Source organism: Rhipicephalus microplus, chromosome 1 (genome assembly GCF_043290135.1).
Source record: "Rhipicephalus microplus isolate Deutch F79 chromosome 1, USDA_Rmic, whole genome shotgun sequence".
NCBI classification, from domain to species: domain Eukaryota; kingdom Metazoa; phylum Arthropoda; class Arachnida; order Ixodida; family Ixodidae; genus Rhipicephalus; species Rhipicephalus microplus.
This window is the reverse complement of record NC_134700.1, coordinates 144,180,766-144,192,124: the sequence shown is the minus strand read 5'-3', so window position 1 is coordinate 144,192,124 and position 11,359 is coordinate 144,180,766. Positions and strand designations below refer to the sequence as shown.

At 44.6% G+C, this 11,359-nt stretch overlaps 1 long non-coding RNA gene across 1 annotated transcript; it reads left to right on the top strand.

Annotated features, from left to right (window-relative positions):
- Positions 1-8,604: 8,604 nt before the first annotated feature.
- On the top strand, positions 8,605-9,850 carry LOC142768841 (uncharacterized). The gene is made up of 3 exons (XR_012885495.1): positions 8,605-8,710; positions 8,766-8,879; positions 9,172-9,850. It is a non-coding gene; the product is annotated as an uncharacterized LOC142768841 (long non-coding RNA).
- The last annotated feature ends 1,509 nt before the right edge of the window (positions 9,851-11,359 follow it).

The following is an 11,359-nucleotide window of genomic DNA, read 5'->3' as shown; positions in this document are numbered from 1 at the left end:
ACCTATCTATCTAACTATCTATCTATGTATTTATCTATCTATCTATCTATTTATCTATCTGTATATCTATCTATCTATCTATCTATCTATATATCTATCTATCTATCTGTCTAGCCGCCTAGGCCTTTTAGCTATTCTGGTCGTTCCGATTATGGTAGTACCAAACTTGGTATGGCATAACATGACTGTATGTAAAACATATTTGACTAGTCATAACATGAAAAACATGACATGTATGTCATGAAAGTGATAATATACACTTCATGGTCCCGCAGCTCTTGCGGTGATTTTGTTCACAAGGCGTGTTGTAAAACCGGTATGGTATGACACGATGCATGGCGAACACAAGCAACAGACCATAACATGAAAATCATGACATGCGTGTCATGTAACAACACGACTACGTGCCACGCTCATGATTCACTTGCGGCCGTTTCGCTAGCGTCACATATACCAAGTTTGGTACTACAGTACGCGAATGAATGGCGAAGGTATGTGACTGGTGCAAACATGATAATCATGAGATTCGTGGCATACAACAACATGACGGCATGCCACGCTCATTATGCACTGGCAGCCGTTTCGCTAGCTGCACATATGCCAAATCTGGTATTACGTGACGTTAATGAATGGCGAAGGTATGGGACTGGTGCAAACATGATAATCGTGATATGCGTGTCATGTGAGAACATGACTACATGGCGCAGTCAAGGCGTCTATATATTTCGACGTGACACGGTGCGCGGGCTCGCCGGCGATCATTGCGTCGAGGCACGCCGGCGTTGTCGCGTAAGGCGCCGGTCCTACCGTATACTCGCAGGCACGCTCCGCGCTGCGTTGCTTTGACGCATGCGTGTTTAAATGCGTCCCGCGTCCCTTGGTCACGAAAAGAGGGAGATGCAGTGGTGTCTAGGTAACGCATCAGCGCAAAATGCAGCATGTAACCTTTCACGCCGGTTTTCGTCGTGCTGCACTGACGGACGCTGGTCGCGCCCATCGCGCCTGGCGTCAGACTATAGAGTGCTCACGTTTCGCTAATGTAGCGTCGCTGTGCCGAGCGTGCGCGATTGTCAACGCTACATGGGAGTATATCAGGCCCTTCATGATGTGCTCGTGGCCATTTTGCTAGCTCCACATACCCCGACTGCGGTGTTACGTGACGTCGTTGAATGACGAAATATATGACTGGTGCAAACATGAAAATCATGACACGCGTGTCATGGAAGAGCATGACAACATACAACGGTCATAGCGTGTTCGCGGCAGTTTCCCTAGCTCCACATATATTAATTTTGGTATAACGTGACGTGATAGATCACGAAGGTAAACGACGAATTGAAACATAATAACCATGACACGGAAGACATGTGCGGCATCAATTACCTCCCCCTGGTAACGTTGTGCTGATATTAAAGTGATGTCAAGATTTCTCATTCGTGCTCCGCATATCATCGATTCTCACTGTACGCGAGATCTGCTATTTTTTCTTGCTGCTGGTATATTGGCAGAATTGTGAGCTGCCTGGCTTCGTCTACGCGTTGTGTGAACGCGTCGGCACTCGCATCATTGCCATCGCATTCGTGCGGCAACATCACGTCCAACTTAGCGCTATCTTCTCTTCCGTGAACAAGGCTGAATGGGGTGGCACAATTAACCTCTCGCAATTACCCTCTCGATTGTGCCTCTAACTACGCATCGTTTGCATGTGCGTCCTTGTGAAGAGCATTCTGCACCGTCATAGCATTAAGCCAGATCGCCTTAAGCTCCTTGTGGTAGTGCCAAAACATCTGCGTGCAATGGTTGGCATGAGCTCTATGACGCACCAGCAGCTAGTCTCCTGGGAATATCTCGCACGTACAAGCGTGATCGGCGCAGCTTCTTTTGGCATTGTCTCACTGAGTTCGTTCATTGTTACACGTCCTTCTGCGATAAACGCGAACGTAGCCTACTGCAGCTATATGCCTACGTAGCCTACTGCAGAATATGCCTACTGCAGCTCCTGCTGAATTTCTTCAACCGATCACTTTCCCCACCGAACGTTTCTTCCCAATTCATTTAGATCTCCGTTATCTTTCAAATCAATCCCGGGCAACAAGTTGGTTGCCGTTGCTATAGGCTATGCGACCAAATCACTCAACCGCTTCCCACGAGCGCCGCTACTGACGTTGCGGAGATCTTCTTTTACGATGTCATGCTACACCATTTTGTTCCTCGCCAATCGCTTACAATTCCATTCGACACACTTTTGTCGCGAGTGATTAAGAATCTTCTGCGGTCTTCCTAGATGCGGCGCATGTTCACCACTCTCTACCAATCCCAAGCCTTACCAAGCGCCTAAATCACACTCTCAAGGAAAATCTGGCGATGTGTCTCATCTGACCACCATGCCTGGGAACTGGCGCTAGGTCACGTGAGCTTCGTCTACATTTTTTTTTCGGCATGACTCCACTGGCTATTCGCCTTTTTGTCGGCGCTTTGTCCATCATGTGACGCTAATAAAGGACACTCAGCTTTCGACCCCTTCATATCCGCCTAGCAAATACACAACGTGATATTACTGCTCATGCAGACCACGCGCGTCAGATCGCCCGCCCTATGCTTTCTGCTTCACAAGTCACACAAAGGGTATTCTGGGTGACTTCTGGGTGATCTCGACGTTCGCTTTTCACACGGTTCTCTCGCTATTATATAAGGCCAAGTTCGCCGTGCTGGCTCATCAAAGAAATTGTTATCTCTGTAAATGGTCCCTTATTGTATCAACCACCAGGTAACGGACGTCACCTATGAGCTCACTCCTGTCTCCACGGCTTTCAACCACGCCCAGTAGTGTAGTGCACGTTAGTGGGCTAAAACTATACCACTCGCCTTCTGAAGACTGTAGCTACTTCGCGTGGGCCAAGACGGCGCTTTTACCACCGAGGGGTTATGCTACATAGCTGGCATATCAATGATCAGACATTCTGCGCACAGAATATGACAAAGGATAGGGCTGATTTCTCTCTGGTGCGTGCTGGCCTTCAGCGTGGTTAGAGCTATACGCATGAGCGTAAATAAAGCTTTTATATAGACGCACTTCGTGAATATTTCTACACCTTTGACATTGTCACTGTCTGTAACTCACTTTCAATGGTACCGGTAGCAATCTTTTCCACCAGTGGGGTATCCACGGCGAATATTTTGTAACTGACGAAGCACCCCATTTTTTTGTTTTCATACTGATGAGAGAAAAGCATTCTGCGAAATTCGCATTCGCATTCATAATTTAGTGATTATCCGTAAACAGCTTTACTAGGCGAGGGATCGAATCTATGCGGAATCGGTAAGGTATCATTCCTTACGGATGAATATGCGTACAAAAGTACAAGGGTACTATGCAGGATTATCCAAGCTTGTTGGGTGCTCAAGTTTCTTTTAAGCTGAGCGAACGTTGTGATAGCAGGAAGACCAGCCTCAAATACGTGCTTGGCGTCACAAACTCGTGTGTGGCACTTGAGGCGACTGACTGAGGAAGAACAAGTGCGATCTTGTCAGTGCCGCCTCTCAAAAACCTATCAACAGTCCAGCAACGCGTAGTCATTGTGACTTTCAAGCATTTCATTCAGTGGACGATAATCAGCAGCTTCATTGCATAACAATACTTCGGTCAGCTTGCCCAATGTAAAGCTGGTATCATCAAATGAACTGAGTCTGCTTCGAAGTGCAGGCCACGTCCCTTCTCCCCGAGTTATAATGGCATAGCAACTTGCCTTGTTCAACATAATATTGAGTTCTGTCTTAATTTGAAATACTTTAGTTACCATGGTAATAACTCACAATATCTCAGGTTCAATAAACACGGTCATAGGTAGCGTTTAGCTTGTTAGAATAATTCTAAACGGCACGATCTTCTTGAGTGCGCTCCTAGTGAGCTCGGTTTTAGTTATAGTGACCCTAATCAGTGGGTTTCGTTCCCGAAACCTTATTTATCTTGGTATTAGCTTCACACGACCTCATTTGCATGGTGATTGAAAGGTGTGTAGAAGAAAAGGTGTCTTCGCAGCTATATTGGGAGCGCAAACACAGATTTAGTGAATCAGAGAGGTAACAAACGCGTTCTGGTTCCGGCAAACGTTCTCTCGGTGCACGCCAGGCACAAGCTCTTCACTCGTGCACGCACTTAGTTATCGTCTGTATTGAATAAATTATTCAACACGCTTCGCAGCCTGAAGTGAATAGCTCAATAGAATACCATTGTTAAAAGGCCACTCACCAGGTTTGACAATTTTGAGCTGACAAGCGCAATGCGTAGACGAGGCGTTCATGATGACGTCTGCCAAAATTTGCTACGCTACGCGCCAAGGAAATGGGTCAACTTTCAAGATAAAAGCTGCTCCCCCTCCCCTCTGCCGGCGCACGCGTAGAGAATGAAGGCATGACGTAGGCGTAGGAATGGCCCTACGTACACGGCAATGCATTGGCGTTGGTCCTCTACTTAGATGACTCTGCTCTTACGTTGTCAACAGTATACCACGTGACATGGCAAAAATTATTTAACACAACTAGCGCAGTTTATGTATTTAATGGTTCAAGAGATGAATAAAACTTGAAATAAATAATAAGACGGGATAAAAATTCTGCGCGTTTTTCTTACATTTTTTCCCGAGAATCGCTACGGGATGCGGCGCCTATGTGCCAGCGTTTCGCGTGCACTCGGGTCCCCACGTTCAGCGCAATGAGCAGACGACCGCCGTAGAACGCTCCTATGCGTTCACTCACTTATTGTGCTAATCTACTCTACCGCATCTAAGCCAGCGTTTCCAAACAATCCCTCAGAAACAGGCAGAAGACCACAAAATAACGCTGGTCAACAAAGCAACGCCGCTCACATGCACGAGGGCTGGGCTCGTTCGGGCACGTTATTGGCACGTCACCTCTTGGTCGTATGCCGGAGAGTATGGGGAAGAGATTTGGCTTGCAAAGGCAACGCGGAGTGAGCGGCAAGGGTTTCGAGCTCATCTCTTCTCATCCTCGTTTCGCGCCACTTCAAAAACCTGTTTTCTGCGCTCGTAATCAACCGATTCAAAAATGTTTTGTGGCGAAACGTTCCTCATCGGACACTCAACAACTTTCACTGTTTAACGAAAGTTCAGTATGAGGCCTGGTGAGTGGCCCTTTAAAGTGATGTACAACGTTATCAGAATGGCTTACAAGCATACATTCAGAATACTTAAGGTGCACTTGCTTAAAACACTATTCACGCGTGATTAGTACCACACTAACCGACCCGACAAAATGAACGTTCGTCATTACTGATGACCGGCTGCACACGATCGCACTGACGAGGTGTGCCCAGTTCACTTCTTACGTTCGCTCGATACCATGCCCGTGTCGAACATTTTACAATTTTACTTTTAACTGCATGCATGGGTTTTCCACCCAAAACAGACTTAATTAGCTCAGCTTTTGCATCACTTGACCTAACTATCTTGATCATAATTCATGCCGAATTCTAGTCAAATGCCTATTTTTAAACAAAAGTATATAAGGAAAGGTTGGTGCCAATGCGTGGCGCTGGCTACTCCTCTTCTCTTGCTCAAAAGTCGACATCACAGATTTTGTAGCAAACACAAGGCTATTCATATGTCCTTAGCTCAACGCTTACTCAATGAGTCCACGTTTTTCAATAGTGAGTGTCCATACCACACATAAATGTGTCCACACTACATAGAAATGTGTCCACATCACACAGAGTTTGTAAAAACACAAGTAATCACGACAATTTATGTGTTCACACAAGACATGAAAGTTCAATAAATATCTTTGGTGATCTTGTCCCTTAAGTACTGTTTCAAAAAGATTTTCACAAACACATTGCAGTGAAACACGAAAATATTGTTATGAAACATATTGGCTAACAATTACGATAATACTTTTTTTGGTTTGTTACTTTTGATATATTTCAGAATGCTGCAGAAAATATACGACTGCATTCACTGCACTGGCTTGTAGCTTTTTTTTGGCCATAGACCTAAGATTTTTACAATTGATGGAGGACGCTTATTCAAATAATTGTGTTTAGATAAAGTGGTAAACAATTTAGAGCACTTAGTACTCTACTATGGGAGAGCTGAAAGCCGTCCCGTGAATGACGGAACAACAGATCGAAAAAGAAAATTTAGGTTTCACAAAAGTTTCTTTCGAAGTATTACCATAGAGAAAGAAGAAGACAAGAGCGGACACTCCGCGAAACCTGGCCTCAGGAAGTGCGTCACGACTACGTAACGAACTAGTGCTCTCACCAAACGTCAGAGGACGCAAGCGCAAAAAAAACAGCTTTAATCAATGCAACCGAATTGTTTTTACAAAATAATAATTATACGCCGAAATTTGGTATGTTCTTTATGCATAAAAACAATTTATTCAACACACCTTACGCGATTATTTTTCTTCAGCCGTACTGTCATAAACACCATCTACCCAGCGACAAGCCCATGCATGACTGACAGCGAGAAGCTTTCTTCGCTTTCGTCAACGTTGGCTGCGTCGGCGTTTTCGTGCGTGAGATAACAGGTGAGGCACGTTTTTAAGCGAAGCTTGTTGAATGACATGTTGTTGGTCTTGTTGGGTTATTTTTTCAGAAAACGGTTACATCTGGGCGAAAAAGACACCATGCAACAAACATAGAAAGATGCACACACACACGTTGCGCTTCGTGTGTGCGAGTTTGTTTCTTACGTGGCGTCTCATTCACGCAGTTGTAACCTTTTTCTGAAGCTTGTAAGGACGGGGGGTTCGCTAAAAAGAAAGTTTGCGGCTCTATGCGGCGGCTAGACGGGAACATTGTGCAACGTATGCAGTATAGCAAAGGCGGCACGGCGTCAAGCCAAGGCGACGCGTGCTGCGTCTGCCACGGACGCGAGCGTCTGTGCGCTGAGCATAGCTGGGCAGCTAGGTCATAGGCTCGGTGCAAAATATTGAGAAGCATTCGCTGGGCCTTGCATGCTTCACGATGCGTTTCCCGAAGGCTCGGAACACGAATAATTCTTGGTGTGCCGGAGGCAAATCTGGACTAGCCAAGTGGCCATCATCTTCGGTTCTTCGCTAGCCTTGTGCCACTAGTGCAAGCTGCCCACAAATTTTTTTGACGTTTCCAATATAATTTTACCGCACAAATTTCAACTACGATTTTTCTTCCCAATGTACTGCTGATACTGCGTACGCACGAGGGTGTTCTAAAGTTCGCAGGCCGCGATACCATTGCATTACAAGGGATAGCGGCCTGGAAACTTCTGAAGATCTTTTTACGTGGTCTTGACGTCTATCTTTGTAAGTCAAAGTTTTATGGGTCAGAGATGTATCACTGGTTTTGTATTGTGCATCGATTAGCTAATCATTCAAAGGGGTTTGCTGCTACACTTATGACGTGCACATATCTTTTTCGTAATTTGACAGTGAAGCATCCACTTACTAACATTTTCAGACCGCGTTGATGCCATGCCGTCCGGCGGTCCAAGCTACTGCAGCTACTGCTGTGTATCGTGGTGCTTCAACAATATCAGAACCCACAAGAAGCTTGGGACGAGTTTCTTCCGCATACCACGGGACGGCAGATGTGTTAAAGCTTTTGTATGGTTTGCATGTCTTTAGGCTTACTGTTCGTACTTGCTCAGTGAGGGTAACAATAAAAAATCACTATTCAAGCACTTCCCCTTTCAGCTGATAGTTCATTGCCAATGCAGGATGAAAGCATGGATGCAGTATGCTGGACGCGATGATCTTCTGAGTAAGCCGGCCAGCCTATTGTACGTAATGTACAGGGTTTGTAGCGACCATTTTACTGCTCAAAGTTTCATGGATCCTGGGCACAGAAGGCTTACAAGAATGGCTGTTCCCAGTGTGCAACCAACTGCACCATGTAAGTGATTGACTGAAACTCAAATATGTGCAATAGCAGCACTTGTATTGAATCAGTGGCGACAGTTAACCGCGAAGATCTTTGTAGCCGATGGAGAAACCTTACTATAGAAGTAACACTTGGAAAGTCTTAAATTTTGTGAATTGTGGGCTATTACCTTCCTAACAGCAGCTTTACATTTCTGTCGTTTTTTGATGCTCTTGACCTGCGCAACTTGTTTTGAAAGACTTTAAAGGGCTATTTCACGTTATCTTCAAGCCTGAGTGCACATGTACACATACCTTTCATCAGTGAAAGCTGGCACTGTTGATAATTCCAAAAATCACAAATTACTTGTTTCCTAGTTGGTGCCTTCTCTTTTCTTCCACGTTCGACCAATTTATGCGTTTGAAAGAGCTGTTTAAGTTTCCCCATGCTACAAGCTTTGTAACTTGTACCAACTGCACATATATGCAAGTTCTCTGAGCGTCACTTCAAATAGTGACTGTGACATGACTGCAGAAGCTGCACTGCAAGGTGCGGATGAGCTTTAGTTTGCGTTATTTTAAGCCTCTTACTGACACATTGTCGTAATATCATTTCTTCAGGACCTGCGGTAGAGGCTTCAAAAAGCGGCTCCCACACATAGAGGTGCCCCGATGAGCAGGGTGCGTTCAGTGTCGCGATTTCTTTTTTTTTTACCCAAATTGACTGTTGACCAAACCTCTGCAGGTGGCAGCTCCCTTGTAGCTGGTGAAAGAATTTCGGCTGACTTCGTCTTGCCGGAGATAACCTTAACCAGTCGTTCAGCTGTCACAAAAGGAACTTGTGTGACCGGTAAGTTGTATGTTCACTTCAACACCAGAGTGGATTGATATAGAGACTTCCGCAGGCCGCTCACAAGATTGTTCCAACAGCACTGTCCGAGGCACTGAACAAGCTTCACAAGACCCTCCAGAAGACGTCTCCGCCAACAGCTCCACGCCTGAGTGCCCTAGAGAAAATGGTGACTGCTTTTATTGCAGCTGTTTTTAATGTGCTATTTTATGTTTAGGACATTCTGAGGAAACTATCCTCAAAAGGACACTACGTGGGCACTTACAAAATGTAACGGTGGGCTCTCAGTGATTTTCATTTTTTTGTGCATTGTCAACATTGTGATGGTTTGTTTTTAGGCAGTGGAATCGAACACTTTGCACCACAGAAAGTTGTGCACTTTAGGTCTGAAAGAGCGAGGAAAGTGCTCGTATGGGATTAGTTGTTCTTCACTTTTACATCCATTTTTTTGTTTATTGCAGTGCGTTCCTGTGTGCCAGCGACAATGTTTCCATCAATGAAGTACAAGCAAACCATTAAGCGACGCATAAGAAAAGCCACAAGACCTGCCAGTTTTGTAGCATAAAGTTTGTCTTTGACGTAGTGAGCAAGCTGCAAAGCCCTACCTTTCTGAGGACAAGCAGGCATCAAGCCTGCTTTTTTTCATTTTGGGCTAGCTGTTCTTAAGCACAGCCAGCACACTGCACTTTTGCCTTTCTGCTATATTGTGTCGTGTGGTTTCTGTGCGCTCTTTTTTTTCTATTCATTATTTCGGTTAACCCCAGGCGTAATTCGCGACTTTATTGCTGTGTATATGTCACTTCTTCCTTCTTCATCAGCAATGTGCGCTGTGTTTTTGCCATAGATCCTTACTTACCCACTGGACCGGTGTGTCATACTTCACCAGCTTCTCGGCTTCTGCCAACTCTAGCGACGTGTGCGTTGTCTGTGTTCTCTCTGTTATTGTTACAATATTTGTTACAATTTATTTGTGAGGCGAGATGCATTTGTTGTCTACCTTTGTCATATTGTGCTTTTTATATTCTCAGACTCTACCTTGCCTTTGAATAAAACATTGCGGATACTCTGTCTCTTTCACTGATATATACATTGATCACTTGTTCCAAAAGAAAAACACAAGCGCGATGAATAAAACCGTAGTGAATTAACATTACCTGCATCTCTTTTTATTATGACTTAACCGAAATAAAAATTACGTCACGACCGATTCGCATGAACCACTGAACAAAACAAAACAGGGAATCGCTAAATCAAAACGACCTACAAAAACTATCCATTTGGGCGATGAAAAGTGGTCTGAAATCATGAACGTTCGTCATAGCCAAACGTCGGTTACGCAAAGTAATTCAAAATTTGCGCCAGTGAAACCGAAACAGGAAGCGCACGCCACTTGCTCTCACCAACCACCAGGTGTGTTAGGGTCGATTGGGCCGCTGGGGTCTACGGGAGTGTCCACTCTTAACCTATTTTTAATTTTTCTATGGTATTACATATTTTTACTATGTAGAAGGATGTGCTCCACATCTTCTCGAGCTTCTCCAAATGAGCAGGTAGGACTGCTACCTTTCCTTATTTCATACAAGAAGGAGTTTGTGTAGGCCGTACTAAGCTGAAGTCTATGGATGACTGTTTCCGCCGATCAGTTAACCTTTAACAGAATAATAAATTACATACCGGGATGAATGCTACATAACTTAGAGTTTTTCACTGCATTTTCGAACCGGTTTTTCATGGACATATGAAAGATCAGCCTATTTATTAGACATAGTGCATCGCTCATTGATAGAGGTAGCAGTGATATACTAATTTCGTAATCTGCTGCATGTGCCATGCGATGAGCTATGTCGTTTCCTTTGAGTTTACTGCGGCTGGGTACCTACTGGAACACTATGGTGTGGTTTAAATCTTTATCTATTGAGTGAGTTCTTGTATTTCATATGCGAGCTCACTAGCTTTGTTGTCCAAGCTGATTCTTTTAAAGGATACTGATGAGTACTGAGAGTCACTGATAACTACCCCTACAAGTGAACCTAGCTGTAAACACATGAAATGTAAAGCACAGAGTATAGCATAAAGCTCTGCTGTTGTGGATGTTGCCTATTTTGTTGCTTGCATTCCTATTGTGCCCGTTTGATACATGAGCATGAATCAGAAGTGGCTTTTAACGCGTTTTATTGCCCATGAACGAATATTTTAAAGCTGCAAGAGCAATATCTGTATTAAAATTTCCTTTCGCGTATAGTTTGAGACCACAAAGAATGTTATGGAAAAAATTGACGTCTTGCAGCTCTATAGAATGTAACGACCTTGCTATCTCCAGTTGAAGCTTGCGGAAAGCAACCACAAGCAGCAGTGAAATGAAACGTGCTGGCCACCTTATCCCATTGCACTGACATTGAGTCAGCAGCTGTATCTAGGGGAGGAGAGAAAAATACGCTATTTCTGCAGCTCTAAATGGCAGCACGTCCCAGCGGTAATAGAAAGTCAAGGGTGGGAAGAGGAAACGGAAAGAAGTGGAGAGCAGAGTTCATGGCCATTAACGTGGCGGGTGGCTTTTCCAGTGTTCCTAAAAAAATGATTCACCTCCTTGAAGACCTGGGTGTGGTGCGGTGCAGAGAACAGGTGTCTTTGTGCGCAAGCAGGAATATA